Genomic DNA, 20,484 nt, shown 5'->3' on the forward strand with positions numbered 1-20,484 from the left:
AAATGGAAGTTGGCAGGTTTTGGGTCTACAGCAGTGTTCCATTCTTTGCAGCCAGGTGAATATTTTATGTTTGATTGTTTTAATATTTATAGTTTGATTCTTTGTTTGATTTTTTGTCGTACATAGTACATACTTAACTTATCTCATATAATTTATTTGTGATAGGTCTCCTTATTGGCAAGAAATGGTTGATGCCCATACCATATGCAAGACAGGGTTCAAAGCCCCTTCTAAATCTGAATTAAGGGGACCAATTTTGACTGAATTAGTGCATGATGTGAAGAGGGAATTAGCTGATCAATGCCAGCTATGGAGTACTAAAGGCTGCACCATCATGACTGATGGTTGGACGGATAGGAGAAATAGAACTCTCCTTAATTTTCTTGTTTCTTCCGCAGGTGATTGATTAATTTTCATTTCATTTAGTCATTAATTTATTATTTTTCATTTAATGATTTATTGAATGATCATTGATCTTGCTTTATTTTTATTTCGGGGGGCACTGTTTTCATCAAGTACATTGATGCCTCCGCACATTGCAAAAAATCATCAAGTCCATTGTCGACCAAGCAGATGCAGAGGCTGAGGCTCTAGCCACGGCAAAGGAGGAGCAGAGAGCACGAGCAGAGAGAGGCACAACAGAGCCAGAGGCGGACAATGACACAAATATTCCTGATGTTGGTGAGGGTGGCATGGTGTCACAGGGAGAAGCTATGGCTGCCGAGTCATCGAGAACCTACCTTAGACGCCTTCGCAGGGGGCCGAGGCCGGGGGATGCAGGCTCCTCTGAGGCTGCCCCTGTCGCTGAGCCATAGGCTTGTAGTTGTTTTTACTTTTGGTATTTGTATGGAACATTTGATCATATGATGACATGGATTTTTTATTCCATGAGTTTTGTAATATTATATACATTTGACAATATTTATATATCTATGTTTGTTATTTCTTTCAGCTACAATTTGCGTTTATGCTTATGTGATTGATGTATACTTGTGTATGTAATCAAATTAGCTTCTATTTGATGATGTTATTGTGTCTTTAAGGTGTATTTAACGAAGGGTGCATGAAACAAGTTTTAAATCCTTACAAATCTCTAAATTTCTTGAGTTTTTCACTTTGCCGAGTCCAGCGGAGTTTCGACTCTGAGTCCCGAGTCCCGAGCCGAGTAGACCTCACCAAGTCGGGTCCGAGTCCCGAGTCCCGTTTCTTTGATTGCAGGTTATAAAAACAAATAAATCAAGGTTTAGAAATCACCACATGCATACTTCAGACCTGAAATACCACCGGTCAGCCACTCAGACCAAGGCAATTCACTTCTACAACCATGTATGAGGCAAAAAGGGGTTGCTTTATCAAACTTCTGATGCATATGAGTCTTCAAAAAATGAAGGTTAGCAAAATTTACCTTTCAGCTGAGTATTTGCAGAATAAACTTTTATCAGCAAGTAAATTGTTGAATGCTAAGTGTTTGTAAAGATATTAATGACTATCTTCATGTATGGCAATTGCTTTATTATTCCTGTGAAAAATATTGATAGTTGCAGCTGTTCTAAACCTTCAAATCAGATTAGTGATGTATTTTATGATTTCCATACTATTCAACGAAACATCTGTAAGTTTGAGCTAAAGTATATACAAGTTTGTGGAAAAACTTGTTAGGAGTTATTATAGTGATCTTCATTTTGCAATCATTTTAGACTATTGTAATTTATTTATCTAATAGTTGGTTAATTATATGTGCATCTCCAAGGATCATGGAGAGAGTCAACTTGGACATCCACATGAAATGAGTGTTTATAATTAATTATTATTTTCTATGCGATTTGGAATGTGTGTAAGAGGCATAATGCAGGAGGAAACATTATAAGACATCATTGGGCACTTGGCATGAAGTGGAAGGAAACCTATAACAATTTATGATATTCTAATATATGTTAAAAACACATAATATTGCGAGTGGTGTAAGAAAGCATCTATGACAATGTGTACAAAACTGGTTGTTTGTTTTGGAATTGGATAGTGGTTCTTTTGTTTTTGGTGGGTTGATTTGCCCTCTAGTGAAGTTGGAGCATTAAGTCCTATTGTGACCTAATCACACATCACCACATTCCAAATGGAGACTCCCTACATTTTTGTCCATTTGGTCTTTTGGTTGTGGTCTTTTGAGCGGTTTGGCAGCAGTTTCTTCGATCTCCTCAGGTCCCCAAGTGTTTTGGCAAATTTTGACCAAGTCTGGAAGCTTGTGTTGTCTTTTTTAGGGTTTTTATCCTTTAGACTTAGAAATGGAGTCAATAGACTAGGGTTTTGTGAAATCTGAGCAAAGCAATGAAATGAGAACCGTGTGATATCCCTTATATTTTGAGTATTTACATTCTATTTGAAGAGGATCTCAACTATTTGTTCATTAACCAATATTCATAATAATTATTAAATAGATTTTGATTTGCATTTTCTAATCACAATCAATAATTTTTGTTAGCTAACCTTTACAATAATTATTAATAATATTCACAATAATTATTAATGGCCACAATAAATATTAACTTGCATTAATAATTTCAATAATAATTATTGTTAAGTAATGTTTACAATAACTATAATATTGATAGTGATTGGACTTTCTCTTCATGGATTGGATCAACATGCTCAGCCGATTCATGGATGGCTATGAGAAGACAAACAAATATTAAATAAATAATAAGAGGACAAACCCATTAATATGGAAGATCATTTATGTGACGCAATCAAAAGAAAGAATGATAAACGAACTAATAATAGTTAGCAAAGGACGTTGCCCTGTAAATGGACAATAGCACTGGAAAGGATGTGTCTCATAATAATAATAATCTTTAAACAGATATAAGGAAGGAGAGAAAGGATCATCGAAGGATAGGAGAGGGAAGGAAGGAAATAAGGAAATAATAAAAGAAAGAGGGCAGCAGTAATTATATTGTTTGGGAATTACCTATGGGTATAGAATATAGATATGAGAATTGCTAATAATATAAAATATAATGCTGTGAGTGCAAATTAATACTGTCAATATGATATATGAGGAAAACATTAACATAATAAAACTGCTAATAAAGTGAGACACAGTTTAAAAACTCATGGACTCGCCACAGACTCGCGAGTTCAATGGCGCCACGAGACGACTCGCCATGGACTCGCAAGGCGAGTATTGGCGAGTCTTTTTGAAGTGAGACATAGTTTAAAAACTCATGGACTCGCCACAGACTCGCAAGTCCAATGGCACCATGAGACAACTCGCCATGGACTCGCAAGGCGAGTATTGGCGAGTCTTAGAAAGACTCGCGAGTCTTTCTAATTGACTCGCGCGAGTCTTTCGCTTGGACTCGCGAGTCTTTCGACTAGACTCGTGCAACCCATAAAGCACATCAAAAAATTATCTAAATCTTTTTTTTTCAAGTCAGTCTCATTCTCTTCATCAGAATTTATACTTTTAGTTATATTTCATGTATATATTGGCAAGATGTTTGAGAGTGGTTTTAGATCTCTAGGAATTATAATGCAAATTCTAGGTTTTAGAATATCTTTTAAATTTTCAGACTTAGTCAAATTTCAGTAATTAATAGGCTCCTATTAGCATTCTCTCGCCCTCTCTATCTCACTCACTTTATCTGCCTCAAATTTTAGACCTATCACTCTTCCTCTATCCCCTGTCTCTACCACTCTCTATCTCAGTCTCTCCTCTCTCCCCAAAGATCTAGACCTATCATTATATGTAATTTTGTAAACATTTATAAACTTATGCTGCTATTATACATTTTAAAGTTTGAAACTATGAGTATGAATAATGAAATTTCAAATATTGAGTGTTTGGAGATCATATGACATGTGTAATATTTCAATTATGGCTCTTATGTTCTCTAAATGCATTAATTTCTTTATGTTTGTTTGTAAAACTAAGGTTTTTTTTTGCCGAGTCTTTCGCAAGTCTTTCACGAGTCCGAGTCCGAGTCCAATTTTTTGGTTTGCCGAGTCCGTGGCGAGTCCGATTTTTAAAACTTTGGTGAAACAATATAACAATATAATATAATATTACTAATAGTCTAATACAAAAGGATGCTGTTAGTATAATACAATAGGATGCTGATAATATAATATGATATTTTGATATAAGGGGGGAATGTTAAATACCGTTGATATAATAAAATTATAAAACATAATGGTATAAATATAACATAATGTTATTAATGTAATTTGAGGCTGGTGCTGAGAATAGAAATCTGATATAATATTGCCAGGAAAGTATAATAATATTAACATAATATGATGGGTTCAAAAGTAACTAATTACTGTTTTAATAAACATGAATATTAGTTCTTCATTACTTATGATATATCAAAGTCATGATGAAGGAGAGTGTGAGAGGATTACAAGAGGGGTAGAGTGTATGAGCATCTTTCTAGATATGCCACCTCAAAGTGGGACAAGATGAGCCAATAGAGGCCAAAGGAGTACAAAGGGTACGCTCTTTGGGTCTAGGAAGAGATGGTTTCTAGGACACTTCCGCAATCTTTCCCCTCTTCTCCACCATGGCTCACAAATACAAGAAGTGAAATCGTTAAGGTATTAGGATGATGAATAGATGAGGGTCAAAAGCACCTTATTGTAGCTTCCCTACTATCTCCACATGGATCAATCATAAGAGGTGAGAGATTGATATGATGGAGAGGAACGGTGTGAAGCCCTCACTAGGTACCCCACCTCATGATGATTGTTGAGGACCATCGGTTAAGGACCACATGGGGCCACAGAGGATAAGGTCTCGTTGTTGGGCCTAGGGTAGAGGATACTTGGGGCGCCTCATCATGTCTTCCAACTCAACCCTTGTCATGGTTGAGTTCCCATGTAATTGTTGATATTGGTTTATACATATCCTAACCCTAGAATTGGATGTATTTCATGAGTTATATCCACATCGTTGTTTAAACTCATTGCGGGTTTCGAAAAATAGGCTTATATTATTCTTAAATGAAAAGATTATATCCCTAACTATGTTTGCCCTTGTTTCATTCTGGATTTGTGATTTTACGGCAAAAACTAGGGCATTTACAAAAAGGGACATTACAAACCTTTCAAGGAAGCTACTAGTGAAATTTGAGCGAATTTTAGTAAGTTTCACTGCATCCTAGATTGGCCTGATTTTGCATTTAAACAAACTATTTTTAGCAATGTCTGTTTTTAGTAAGTCTATTTTAAGTGTCATTGTGTCCCAATTTGCCTTAATTTGATGTTTGGAAGAACTTACTATTTTTAGTAAGTCTATTTTTGGAAAGTCTATCTCTAGCAACTAGCAAGACACTGACAGTAGAACGTTTTTGAATATCCAAGTTCTAAATCTGAAAAAGTTGAAAAGTAGGCAGATGATCGAAATTTTGGCTAAATTTGGGAATCCTTCCTGAAATGACAAAGCATGAAAGAGTCTATTCCTGAGCGCATTTCACCAAGCAAGGAGGATTTTCCAAAAACCTTCAAATTCCTCCACTACCCCCAAATGGTGCCCAGGACTAGGTGGAGAGTGCATTTCACTAGTTAAGGAGGATTTTTCCTCCTTAGCAAAATTCCTCCACCACCTCAAAATTGCGCTCAAGGAAGGCAGGAGAGTGCCAAAACCATGTCAAGGAGGATTCTTCTTAGAGGAAAAAATTCCTCCACTACCCCTCAAATGCGCTCAAAGCCAAGTGGGGCGCAAAACACAAGCAGAAAAGGAATTTTCCATTTCCAGGAAATTCCTCCATCAAACCCCAAATGCGCTCAAGCTAGGGAGGAGGGCACAAATCCACAGTCAAGGAGAATTTTTCCTCCTAAACCAAATTCCTCCTTCCATGCCAAAATGAGCCAAAGTTTGCAGAATTCCAAGAAAATGAAAAATTGACAAGTGTTAAAAAATCCTCCTCTTCCAGACTTCAGATTGGAATAAATTCTTGAAAAATGGAAAATGGTTGAATGTTAGAAAATTCTTCTTTCAAGACAGAGCACACATGAACATTCAGAGAACATGAAATGGCAAAATTTCACAAGGAAAGGAATTTTCCTTCTCCAAAATTGACAGATGCTCAAGAATTCTTCAGAAATGGAAAAGATTGTGAAAATTCTTCTAAGGCAAGAAAATCCTCCAAAAAATCTTTTATATGCCTAGGATAGAAAGAATCTTGTGAAAGACGCGTTGGCAACATGCAAAATGGAATATTCCACATTAATGAAGCATAACTTGGGAAATTATGGAAATTCCTATTTTTGAGCTCAAGAATGACATGTGGGGTCCACTAGAATGGCAAGTTGTCTCCTTCTCGTTAAGGAAACATGATGCATGATTGGAATAGATTAATACAACTACTAAATTTATCTCCTCGCCAACTTAGAAACTTGTTGGACATTTTCTATTTGAACAAGGATTTGAAATTCATTCTTCACAACACGTTTTGGAAAAATTGAAGCAAGAGCAAAGTGAAGAAAAGCCAGAGCAAGATTTTGTTATTCAAAAGTTATTATTTTGCAGGTTTTTATTTATTCCAAGTCTGGAATTGATAGCATGGAATTCTTCCTTTGGCAAAATTCTAGAATTTTCTTGTCAAAATTTTAATGTTAATTATTTTATTTTGCAGGAATAGCAGAAACCAGCAAGGCGGCAAATACTTCCCAGCAAGCACAAATCAACAATGAACAAAGAGGATTCCTCCTAGAAACAAAAATCATTTCAAAATGGAGAGAAGTCAGCGATACCAACTTGGGAACTTTAAGTTGGGAGAATTCAAAAAGAGAGTATTTGGAACGGAAGGACATCCTCCATCAGCTACCGCCAATAAAATAGTCAAAAGTGGAATCATAGCAGCTGTTGGCTTCCCTCCTTCCATCCAGTGCCTGGAGCTGATTATGGAATGTGCAAAGCAATATGATGCTAAAAAAAGAGTGATTTTGGCACCTGATGGCAAACTCTTGGCAAATCTTACCGCTGAGTCAATTGGTGAGACTTTTGGTATTCTAGCATTCCAGTCCATGATGTATAAGACCAAGGAAAGAGCAACCTTGATTTATGACTTTGTCTTTGAGAGATGCACTGGAATAATCAATAGAATATGGATGCAGAAGTCAAAGCCTCACATTTCAAAGTTGCCCAAGCAGCTCACCAGCATGAACTTCACGCAAGAATATGTCGATCTTGTGCTGATGATGAGTCGGGTCATGGGATATCCACAGGCTTACATCTTTGAATCTTGGATGTTTTACTTCATTGGGGAAGTAATGGAAGGCATAGACGTGGTAGACTAGGCGGAAATAATTAGCAACAACTTGGATGAGTAGTTGAGGAATTTAACGCAGTCTCAATCTTTCTACATGAGCTCATATATTGTTTACCTGTTGGCTAGAATGGGCAAGTTCAATGGATAACCAGGCAAAGACCCATGGGATGCGGCCCAGGACAGCTGAAGGTCCATGAGTGTTATCCACAATTGCACTTCTATGATCCTACTTCTTTCAAGAAAGCAAGCGACACCTTCACTATACATATTACCAAATCTTTGCAAGGACGACTTCACACAAGGTTGTCGCAAGAAGCAAGGAAGTTGGTAAAGAAGTATGGGGCCTGGTACATTCAATTTCCAAAATTTACTTACATCCGAGTCCATGGATTCTTTGCCCAGCCGTATAAACTTCTAAGATATCCAACGGACAAGATGGTTCTATTAGAAGTAACTAGACAGATGACTGCCTATGACAAAATTCAAAAGAAGAAGAAGATTGGGTTTGAATTTCCAAATGCCATGGGAGATTATGAAGAAATGTGTCCATCATTGGTGATAGTGGAGAAATTAGTGGATGAATTAATATTCTACCACCCAACACCTCATACCGCAAGGACATTTTTTGATCCGTATGATAAAATAAGGATGGTAGCTAGCATAAAGCACAAGCACAAGATCAGTTGGAGGATTATTGGACTAACGCCAATGATGACTATGAAATTAGAAAGAGGATGTTTTCCAGATTGCCTCTTAAGCTAATAAGAATCTGTGAAATCATACAAGTGCCTTGTTGGTTGAAAAATTTGTACACCTGGGAAGATGTGCAAAATTATGGTTTCAGCCACAGTGTGTGAGATATATTCTCCTAATTTCAAAGGGAAGGCTCCCCCTTTGCTTTCTACTTCAACAATTCAAAAATAAACTCTAAATCTAAATCTATTCTAAATCTGGGTGAAACTCTATCTTGTTCTCTTTTTTCAGAAAAAGACACTTATTCTTCTCTCTTCTTTCAGAAAAGAATCACAACCGAAAGCACAAATGATTAATGAAGTAAACTAAATAAAGAAGCAAAGTTTCCATAAAGGCACAAAGTCCTCCGTTGCTTCTCCGGGACAGGAAAACAAAAAGAAGCTCAAAGTCTTCAACTATCTACTCTCCTATCAACCTTTTTAGATGATTTTATGGTAACCAAGCACAGTATGTAGCAGCTCAAAGTCTAACTACATGAAGCACCTCTTATGCACAAACATAGAAAATAAAAGCAACACAAAGTCTGCAAGTTACCCCCTTTGCTTGGGCGTCCTACAATAGTTTCAAACGTGACAAGCAACTCAAAGTCTGCAGTGTCAAATCTGAAAACCAATCTAAAACTCCAAACGCAATAAGAAGCTCAAAGTCTGCAAGATTGAGCTTGAATCCTTCTTGTATAACACTTCAAAACTCACAATCAATCTCCAGAAAATGTCATCACATGACACCTTGAATCAACACAAAGTTTGAAAGCAATTTGCCCCTTTTAATTGACTGCAATTTGATTTACAACTAAGCTCAAAGTCTTAGAATGTACATACAAATTGGCAAAATCTTGTTGCATTGCCAAAATATATAAATTACAATAGACCCCCTCAAGTATTTATAAGAGAGGAGGCTGGAGAAAAAGGTGGGAGGATCCTAGCTAAATTGAGAAATTCTCTCAACCACCATGACTTATTCCAACTACAGTCCTAATTTAACTCAACTTGCAGTAGCTTTACATGTAATTACATTTTACAAAGATGCAAGTGAAAGTGACACTTGCAATTACAAAACTTGTTTTTACATGTAACTTGTCAAAGCAAAATTACAAATACACAATTGAAACTATTTTGTGTGTCCGAAGACATGACTCTAACTACATCATCCTTTGCCTGTGATGATCTTCATGCTGCTTCAGGATGCTAGAACTTGAAGTATTCAGGATTGGTGAAGACATCTCGAACTGGAATGGGAATTTGCATCCTTAATGATCTTTGTGTCCTTGGCCAACGAACTTCAATCTTATCTTCTTGCTTGGGGTAGTATTGGCTTTTCAGGAGGGAAGTTCTTTGCAAGGCTGAAGTAAGAAGCCTATCTCTGTCTTGAAAGCATTCTATGCTCTCAATCATTCATATCACTTATCCATCTCCTTGTGTGGCTCCGTCATGTTGTTGTTCTTTCTTTGTATCATCCTCCAATCTTGGAATCTGCTTGCAGAATAAGGCCCTTGCCTTAATTTATTAATTTGGTAGGCCATGTGTGCAAACAGGACTGACATGGGTGAGACAAAGGGATTGCAAAAGTGGGGCCAAAGCTCAATTTCGGTTTTTGAAGACTGCATTACATGTGTGGAAAAACAAGGGCATTGACTTGCAATTGTTGAGAACGAAAATGCAACTTCATATGTGTAATGGGAAAATACAAGTTTGCACTTGTAATTGGATCCTAGAGACTCATTTTCAAGTGTTTTTTAGCGCATTTTGGACCAATCTCGTGTTTTGGAAGGCTGACTACAAGTGCAAGTATTCACATGAGGCTAACTTTGACATGGTGAAAGGCCATACAAACCCGAAAGCAAGCATTTTCTTGATGGGAAAAGCATAGACTTGTCAAATATCACTACTTGTAATCAGGTTTCAAAATCCCGATTACAAGTAAAATGCAAATTTACTTGAAGGGAAGAACACAAGCTTGTCTATTGGGAATGCACATAGACATCTCTGATAGTCATGGCCATGATTGATATGAGAGGCAAATTTTACATGTAATGCAATGGGAAAAACTTTGCAAATCATTCATGGGAGTGAAACAATGGAGATGAAGAACTTTGACATTTGGAATAAAAGAAACTTGCAGCCGTCTTGTGGAAATCCAACCATGTAATGTCCCAACGGCACCCCCATCCATACGGCACCTCCCCCGACGACTCTCACCCCGTACGGCAAACCCCAATTGTGTTGCTCGTACAGAAACAATTCGTACAGTGGTTGCACTCCACCCGTACAGCGAGAGGGACACTACTTCACCCGTACGGGGACGATGCCTCACCTGTATGGTGAAGTCTACTTCACCTCCGTACAATGTAACCGTATGGTTACTACTCCAGACCACGCGCAATATGTACCGTACTACGCACCACAATCGTCCGGAAGCACTACAGAGGTCCACGCAAATACCACTTTGAATATATATATATATATATATTAGTTTAGTGCACAAAATGAAAGCTTTGGAATCATATATTTAATCTAGGAATTGATTACAAATGTGTCTTCAAATGAGAGACAATAACAAATACTAAATGTGGAACATATTCATAAACGTGCTGAATTTGAGTACTCTCCCAAATAGGAATGATTGTTTGATCAATAATGCTTTCCATTTAAATACTGATTTATAATGCAAAGAATATCTTGCATGAAAGATGCCAACTGAATATTGGCTCAATCTGATTGGTTTGCTCAACTGAATTCTTTGACCAGCAAGTAGTTGTTTTAGGTTTTGACGTGGTTTTTGGGTTTCTTGCATTTTTTTGGATTTTTGAATGGTGCACAATTAAAAAAAATTTGCAAAATACAACTAAACCAGTACTGAAAATTAAATTCAGAATTCTGATTTCTTTATTTGCAGCAAACAATATGACAAAGAATGACTAATTTACTCCACACGGGGCTCAAATAGCATACCAGGTGTCCAGAGCTTGCCTGGTTGAGCCTCTTTATTTGACTGGATTGAAAGAAATGTTGATAGAGGGGCTTTCACAATGTGACAACAGCTCCAGTATGTGTTATTAACCTTAATATGAATTACCAAAAACAAATAATGAAGAATTGTAAGATTCCAATCTGATTTCCAATTTCTTGCCAGGCGTGACCCTCCAGAAATGATGAATTTCCCTGATTTATTGCTTGTGCTGATCACATATAACCTTATTCTTCCAAGTGAACCTCTGATTTTCTGATCCCAATTACCAACAATGAATTTTGAAGAAATTAGCAGAGTTAAAACCCTAGTGTTTATTTTTTATGCTCTCCAGGCAAGAATGAATGGTACAGCCCTGCTGTAGGTGGTACGTCCAGCATTAATGAGCACCTATCTTGCTGATAAAGTCTTCCAAACTGCTCAGATTTGCTGTTAATACACCTCCAGTGCTGCTGCTGTTGCAAAACTGCCACAATTAACCCTCAAATGGTCTGAATGTAGCTTCTATTCAAACGCCTAAGTGCTGGAAGAGATCAGGGTTGTGTCCAATCTGATCTACAATGGGGGTTTTCGTTCCCAATTGCTTGCAATTCTGCTGCTCTGCAATTTGCAGACTTCTCCAAGAAAAAACATCAATAACAAAATGAATAATCTCCTCAAAAATGCTACGCTCAGCTTGTTTTATGCCTCCAAACCCTAAATTGAACCTTCCTTGGCAAGATTCTAAGATTCCAAAGGAATCTTCTTCCTCCTTAGCTACGTCTAGGCTTGAGGGTGATTTCTTCATGACAATTTGACCACCCTTTAAAAAGTTTTATTCACCTAGGGGGTCGTACCATGGTAACTTTATAATAAAGCTACTTATTAAATCACTTTATTAACATTTCTAATTTTAGAAAAAAGTAACTATAAAGTTTTCATAAGTAAAGCTCACCAAGGCCAAAAAATGACTAAGTATAAGTCCCCCCTTGGTTAGCCAATCATCTCCTAACCTCCAAATTTGCCTGCGGAGATGGCTAACAAGAAAATCCATGCCCCTGAGAGGCAACTAACAAAGAGGGGACGTTACATTGCGTAACCTTTAATGAAAAAATGATCTAGGAAATATTAGGCAGTTTAAGTTGCTTCACTAATATCAAAAGTTAAAACTACTCACATTAACCTTCCAAGTTTCAATAACTTACAAAGAAAATTTTGCTATTTAGCAATCTTCATCGGCTCTACTTTATCTAGAGGGAGAGTTCCAATAACCAGATATATGAAGTATAGATATGAAGAACAAGTACAAAGTTCTTGTACAGAATCCAAAGTTTCTCACTTCTTAGTGAGGCACACACAAGATCAACAACACGGTAGTCTTCCTTGTGCTTTGGTCCATAGATTGATCAAATCAGAAGCTGATCAGCTACTCTCTGACTGATACCTCGAAGTAGCTATCATTTCAAACAACCATAATCATAAATTTCTTTCCATAACATGATAACCCATGCATTCATGAATTTATATACCACACACTCTAGTATGAAATTGCAAGACCTCCAAGGAATCATATTCATCAATGTAGTACGCCAATACTAACATATATTTTCTTGAAACACCATCTACAAAAGTATACTTGAAAATTCAAAAATACAATTGTATAGCTATGTATGTTTTATGACGAACTTGTTTCCATGCTGACAGAAAAATTAGGAAAAGCAACCATGTGGTGTTTTTACCATGGTGAGAAATTCAAATGTGGCATGCACTTAAAAAAGCCAAGTACCTTTTAAGGTCCACGATGCTCATTTATACATAATCATTCGTTAGTTGTGCATTCATGTGTAAACTTGTGTCTATTTTTAATTCTCAGATATTGTTGTAGCAAATATACAAGCAGGTTCCTATCAGTTATTGTTGGATACACAAAACTTGAATTCTAAGTAGTAATTCAAAGTTTAAACCATGGGATATGTTTATTTATAAATTGTAGTCATAAACATGCATTCTTGTGAAATTACCAAATTCCAGCTTAAAACAAACCATTTTCTTTTTTGCTTTTCATTTGTGGCTGGATGCAGCACAGTCCTAGGCTCGAGACTCGGCGAGTCTGCCGAGTTTGATAGATTCGGCGAGTCTAAGACCCGTCTAGACTCGGCTGAATCTAAGTCCAAGGTCCTCTAGACTCTGCAGAATCAACCCACCTCTAGACTCGCAGAGTCCGAGCCAAACTCGCAGAGTCTTGTAACTCTAGGGGTAGGGGTAGCCCCTACTATTCACCCTTTATAATATCCTCCCACCCTTATTTGGAGACTATGCCTCCCACCCAACCCCACCGGCATATAGAATCTGGTGTATTGGCAATGGCTAGTTTTCCCACCCCCTTACCAACTATAGTTTCTTGTTGCCCACCTTGTAGGCAAGGGATCTTAGTTTCTTATTCTAGCAAGTTGATTAATAGGAATTCCATAGTCAAGTTCCTTATTAATCAGTCCCATAGAATTGTAGGGTGAGCAGTGAATTAATAAACCTATGAATTCTAGTTGCAGGTGAGAAGGATTATAGCCCCTTTATCGAAACCCCCCCACCCTGCAAGGTGGGAACTAGGTAGGGAGCCCGAACCGGTCCGCCAGATTCTATACATAAAATGGGTGGGTGGGTGGGAAATAAAGGGCAAACTTTCACTTTCAAACTCACCTTCTGTAACTAAGATTCTCTTCGAGCCCCTAAAAGCTCATCTGTTGCCAAATTCCTAAAATCCACTAGCATACAATCCATCACGTCATTGACAAGAAGCAACACATCAATAATAAGGGACAATTAGGATTTGTAGGGTGGGCATGAGGGTGGAAGAGACTTCTCATACCCATCGCTGGCTTGAAGGATAGTTCCTAGCAAAGATGATGGATTCCTAGAGCTACACACACTTCTAATAATTTTATTATTTATACAGCAGAACGCAAGCGATTTCCTTCATTCCAAGAAGGAGACGCAACATCATATCTTATGTGCAACTCAGATCTCCATACTTGGTGAATAACTACTATCATAACAGCATTCAAAGAGGATCCTTACAGCAGCGTTTGGATCTATCACAACCAAGGGTTGCGATTGCAATCCTATACTTGAAGACAAATCTTATAAAAGGAGGTGCTTCTACTCATAGTTTTAAGACTCGTGGACTCGCCACGGACTCGCGAGTCCATGGGAGCCACGAGTCGACTCGCCAAGGACTCGCGAGGCAAATCCTGGCGAGTCCATACGAAAGACTCACGAGTCTTTTGCTCGGACTCGCCAAGGACTCGCGAGGCAAATCCTGGTGAGTCCATATGAAAGACTCGCGAGTCTTTTGCTCGGACTCGCGAGTCTTTTGCTCGGACTCGCAAGTCTTTCATATGGACTCGGTTATAACAGGTTTGTAGGGTTTGAAGGAGGAGAGGAAAGAAGATAAAATCAGAAAAATTGAGCTATATTAGGAGAAATACAAAGAGGAAGATGTAGTCTTCTCTTTAGTTTGTTCATTGTTGTTTTTCACATTTGGAGTTGGACATATCATTATATGTAATTTTGTAAACATTTATAAACTTATGCTGCTATTATACATTTTAGAGTTGAAACTATGAGTATGAATGGTGAAATTTTAAATATTGCGTGTTTGTAGATCATATGACATGTGTAATGTTTCAATTATGGCTCCTATGTTCTCTAAATGCATTAATTTCTTTATGTTTTTTTTGTAAAACTACGGTTTTTTTTTTTTGCCGAGTCTTTCGCAAGTCTTTCAAGAGTCCAAGTCTGAGTCCAAATTTTTGGTTTGCCGAGTCCGTGGCGAGTCTGAGTTTTAAAACTTTGCTTCTACTAGAACTAATCGTCAAATGCCCAACAAAACAAGGATTTATTCCAACAAGTATTTTGGATTTAGTATCAATTACTTGTGAGTGTAGTAATCAATTATAAAGATTCACAATTATAGACCTATAGCTGTAACCTTTCAAATTTCATGGATGAATAAAGAATAAAATTGAGTTATTTTTATTTCAAAGTTATTCTAGGCATTAGTTCACTTGGTGCAATATATATATATATATATATATAGAGAGAGAGAGAGAGAGGCATCACATTGTTATAAGAGCAATCAGTCCTACTAGCTTATAAATGCAACTATTGAGTCAAAGAGATCTAAGGACTTTAGAAAGGTAAAGAAAAAGAAAAAGATTGGAAGTTGCACAAACAAAAATCAGTGTTGGAATAGGAGACAGAGGTATGAAAAACATGGCATATTAGGTAGAAGAACTTGATATATATATATATATATATAGAGAGAGAGAGAGAGAGAGAGAGATCACATTGTTATAAGAGCATTCAGTCCTACCCGCCTATAAATGCAACTATTGAGTCAACGAGATCTAAGGACTTTAGAAAGGAAAAGGAAAAGAAAAAGATTGGAAGATGCACAAACAAAAATTAGTGTTGGAATAGGAGATAGAGGTAAGAAAAACATGGCATATTAGGTAGAACTTGATATTATTATCCAAAAATAGGAGCAAATGAATTAGCCACTCATACAAGTCATGCAACAAATGTAAAATATGAATGCCACTTCAAATTCCAACAAGCCCACCCAAAATCTCATGGGATAAGGGAGCTATTAAAGTAAGAATGGTTATGACCGAGTATCAATTGCGTTAGAGGCTAGGACTTTTTAGCCTACCTTTTTGCTTGGAATGGAGAAACCACCCGAAGAAGATCAAAACCCAAAATGTATGGTATCAATGTTTGTATGGATGAATACATTAGTGTGGATCCATACATTTGAAATCAGATATCATTTGCAAACTTCTTAATTTTAGATCAAGGAATGGACCCAGAGCAGAAAAAAAATCTCCTAAACAAGAGCCCCATAGAGATTTGCAACAAAAATTCAACAAGTTGACTCTCCCTCCTTTTGATGGATCAAGGAAAAGTACTACACTTGCTTGGGTCCAGAAGTTGGACACCTGTCTCACTCAACCTATTGTTGGAAGAGGAAGCCATCAAATTTGCAATTCTTCAGTTATAGGGAATGGCTCGCAAGTGGTGGCATCATAGGTTGATCACACAAGGAAATAATCACATTGTTACCTACGTCAATTTTACATAGACTCGTGGAAAGATTTGACATGAAGGACATTGAGATACATCTTAGAGAGTTGGACCAACGGAGACAACATGGCACAATGGATGATTATGTAGCAGAATTTCAGTGAGTATCAGTTATGCTCCCAAGTATGATAGAGATGAGACTTATTATTTTATTTGTGCAGTGACTAATTGAACCACTCAAGATTTCGTCAAGGCTTTTGATCCAATATCACTCCAAGAGACCATCAAGAAAGCATTAAATTTGGAGGATTCTATGACTAAGAACAAGTTCTACTCCAAGATTGTACCATTGGGTCAGCACCTTTTCATAAGGCATTCCATCAACCTATGGTATTGACTCCTAAACCAAGCAAGATGGAAAAATCCAAAAATGAGCTTCAAAGGAAAAAAATGCTTATCTTGTAGAGAGCCATGGGAGCTAGAGCATAGATGCTTGGTTCAGAGGTAGAGGAATTTTAACCCAAGGTTGTAGTAAATGATGCTAGACATGAGAGCAAGAATGGAGAAGAGTCTTCAGGGAAAACGCATGTGTTCCTTTTAGGAGCATCCAAGTATCAGTACAAGGAATTTTACAAGGTCACAAAGTGACAATATCGATTGATAGTGGGGAAATTGACAACCATATTAATGAAGGTTTGGTGACTAGGACGTGACTAAGGACAAATGATTTTGAGGGATTCAATATTACAGTGGATGATGGGTTTATTAATCTATGCAACAAGAGGATTCAACACCTTGATATGACCTTAGGGAGACATAGAGTGTGAAATGATTTTTATGTGGTTAGCATTGGTGAGGTAGATGTGGTTTTGGTTGTACAATGGTTACATTCACTTGGTAAGTTTACCCAAAACTATCAAACTATGGAGTTGAGATTCAAATATGAGAGAAAGAAGGTGCTCTTCAAGGCTTATCCACAGGATTTCCTAGGATTGTTTCAACTAAAAGGATGGATAAGGATTTTCATAGAGACCAAGTCGCTTGGGCAACACAATGTTTGATTACAAACATAGGTTCATCCAAGGATGAGAGATCTTACCATGTTAACATCCAATCCATCTTGGATAAGCATAGCATGAAGTTCAGTGATATTCCTTCATGGTTGCCACCAAATAGAGGTTTTCAACATGATATTGAATTAGAGGAAGGATCAAAACCAATCATTAGTACACCTTATTATCATCCGAAGAGGCATAAGGAAGAGATTGGGAAAGCAATTAAAGAGTTGTAGAATATGGGATACATACAACCAAGCTCTAGCCTATTTGCTTCTTCCATGGTATTGGTTAGGAAGAAGGATGGTATTATGAGGATGTGCATTCATTATAAAGCCCTCAACAAGAAGACAATCAATAATTGCCACCCTATTCCCAGGACAAATGAGTCGATAGATGAGTATCACAAGGTGGTGTACTTCTCCAAGATTGATCCAAAATCAAGGAATCATCAAATAAGAGTGAGAGATAAGGATGTCCTTAAGATGACTTTCAGGTGTCATTATGGGCATTACAAGTTCTTGGTCATACCATTTGAATTGACTGATGCATTGGCCACATTTCAATCTCACATGAATCAAATATTTATTAGGTAGTTGAGGAAATTTGTACTAATATTCTTTGATGATATATTGATCTATAGTAAGACATGGGAGGATCATTTGAGACACATAGATGAGGTGCTTCGAATTCTAAAGCGGCGGTCATTCTTTGCTAAGTCATCAAAATGTGAGTTTGGGTTGACAAAGATATTATATCTAGGACATAAAATTAGTGCCCATGGAGTTAGCATGGATGATGAGAACATTAAGGCCAATCACAAATTGGTCTCCACCTAAGAAAATAACATGCTTGAGATGGTTTTTTGGTCATTGTAACTATTACAAAAGGTTTGTCAAGGGGTTTTTGGAGCTAGACACCCCATTCATAGATTTGGCGAAGAAATGATCTTTCTCTTTGAGTGATTCAGCATAAAGAGCTTTTGATAAGCTCACAGAGGTAACGAGTTCATGTCCCATTTTGGTTATCCCAGATCTAATCGTCAAATTCTCAACACAAGAAGAATTTACTCCAGCTATATCACTTTCCAAAAAGTGTTTTGGATTTACCATCAATTACCTGTGAATGTAGTAATCAATTCTAAAGATTCACAATTACAAACTTGTAGTTGTAACCTTTCAGATTTTTGTGGATGAATAAAGAACAAAATTGAGTTATTGCTATTTCAGAGTTGTTGTAGCAATTAGTTTACCTATATTTCTTATATATATAAACAAATCCAAAAAATCACAAAAGGGAATGTCACACTGTAGGTGGGGATCTTATCAAGGTCAAGGGCAATATCCCCAACAGAATCAAGGGGTGGAGCCCTTGCCATCAAGCCCATATTCAGGCCTTCATGACCACACAGACCTTCAAAGTGTACACCATTTTCAGAATTTTATCACTACATTTTCTCCAACACCAAGTCCTCACTATTTCTAACCAAATCTTCATTCTTAAGAGAGCTAACAATGAAGCTAAAGAATCTAATTGGTCTAAATGATGAGGTTTACACAAATTTAATAGCTTTTTTGAGAGATTAGGGTGTGTGGAGCCCATTAGACTATTAAGGTTATGGTTAGTTTCCTAAATTTTAAAATTGCCTTTTTCGAAGTGCCAATAGTGGAGAACAGCTGCTAGTGTCCAAGACATTTAGGGGACATGGTTGAGTTTCCTTAGGGTCCTAGGGACGTCCTAGCATTCCTTTCAATATCCCAATCCCTTGGGACCACCCCAGAAAAGTCCCCTCTTTGAGGGAGTTGTCTCCTGCTTGCTAGTGGTTATGGATGTACGAAAGAGGGACAATTCCCTAGCCTCTCACCATCTAAGGATGCCCCTATATTTAGAAATGATTTAACTTTTTTTTTTTTTTTGGAAGGGGGGTGGTGGTGTGCATCTTCATGGAACAAATTTTAAGTGAGCAGTAACTCACATTTTGATAGAGATTTCTACCACATGTGAGTTTCTCTAGGGAAAATTCATTGTCTCTATAAACGTGCATAGTGTTTTTCTCTAATTTACATTCCTCTAGTTCAATTTGCTAATTGATAAGTTTTCAATATTCATTTCTTTTATAAATTTGTAACTGCTGAACCATCTAATGAACTATCCATCATAATTTATAGATCAATCTAGGCTGATGAGAACAACAAGAAGCTTGACATCACACTCAATGAATTTGTAATTTAAACCCAGCATGGAGATATCTATGCAAGAATAGCAATAAATTCCAAAAGTTCTATCATATTGATTTTCACATGTCAAGTAGTTCTATTCACTCTCAAATGAGAAGGTGCAGCAACCATATTAATATATTGCTAAAGGTTAAATAAAAAGACTTGCACTATTGTGAGTGTGGATGTCTCATTCATCCCAATTCCTCTCTCAAGGTCAACAGGAGAAAAATTTCTCAAAGCAACAAAATGCAGCAATCTAAAAGTCAACCAAGAAACACATTATCCACCAAGCAACTCCAGATTCTCAATGTGGGGGAACAGGAAACAGTTATTCCTTTTATTGAATCCTTAGTTGAATGCCCTATTCCAGGGCATATGTAACAATCTTTCCCCTCCTCGACATGTATGTTTGTCACTTTCCATGTTCACAAGACTGAGGATGATTATATCAAACCAACTCAGATACTACTTAAAGGGAATTCTCTCAGGCCCCTGTTACAAAGAGTGTACATACTACATACTACCCTTGTCCCTCCCATGTGCATTCCCCCCACTCTTCAAAAGGATTAAATTTATTTAGCCATTCATGGAGTCACTGCTACTTGACACATCATGATGGTTATCACTATCAGATTCCAAACAACCATCATTTTGCTGCACCACTGGTAATTCCCCTTCAAAATCCCAAACCAACTTCTGTGGCAATGCTAATTTCAATTCCCAATCCCACACCCATTCCAACTTGTACAAATGCAGTCATCTTGCAAATTTTTAAGACCTTCAAATCTCTTTAAAACTCCTGGCCAGTTGTCTACATCATTCAACTACAAAAGAGCAATGAAAAGCTTATGGATTGACTCAACTATCTGACTTGTAAATAAAAAGTCTCCAAACAGGTCTGACACTATTGAATTTCTCCTTGCCTCTGAAAGGCAGAAGTGCAACTAATTGATGCAATGCAACATGTAACTGCTGAGAGACAAGTTACGGCAGAACAGAATAGTTACCAAGGAGAAGGCTCCTACTGTTTCCTCAAACCTCCTGCCAGGCCTGCAAACTTAGTTTCTAAGGACTATTCAGGATGAAGCTAACAATAAGTATCTCTTGGGGTATCAGTGAGTTATTTATGCATTAAAATATACAATTTTGCACTACTTTATA

General features: G+C 37.3%; 1 protein-coding gene across 3 annotated transcripts in view; it reads right to left on the bottom strand.

Moving 5' to 3' along the window:
- Positions 1-20,484, bottom strand: part of LOC131079753 (nudix hydrolase 19, chloroplastic) — a 164,381-nt gene that overhangs the window by 47,344 nt on the left and 96,553 nt on the right. The window lies entirely within an intron of this gene.

This window comes from Cryptomeria japonica, chromosome 6, assembly GCF_030272615.1.
Source record: "Cryptomeria japonica chromosome 6, Sugi_1.0, whole genome shotgun sequence".
NCBI classification, from domain to species: domain Eukaryota; kingdom Viridiplantae; phylum Streptophyta; class Pinopsida; order Cupressales; family Cupressaceae; genus Cryptomeria; species Cryptomeria japonica.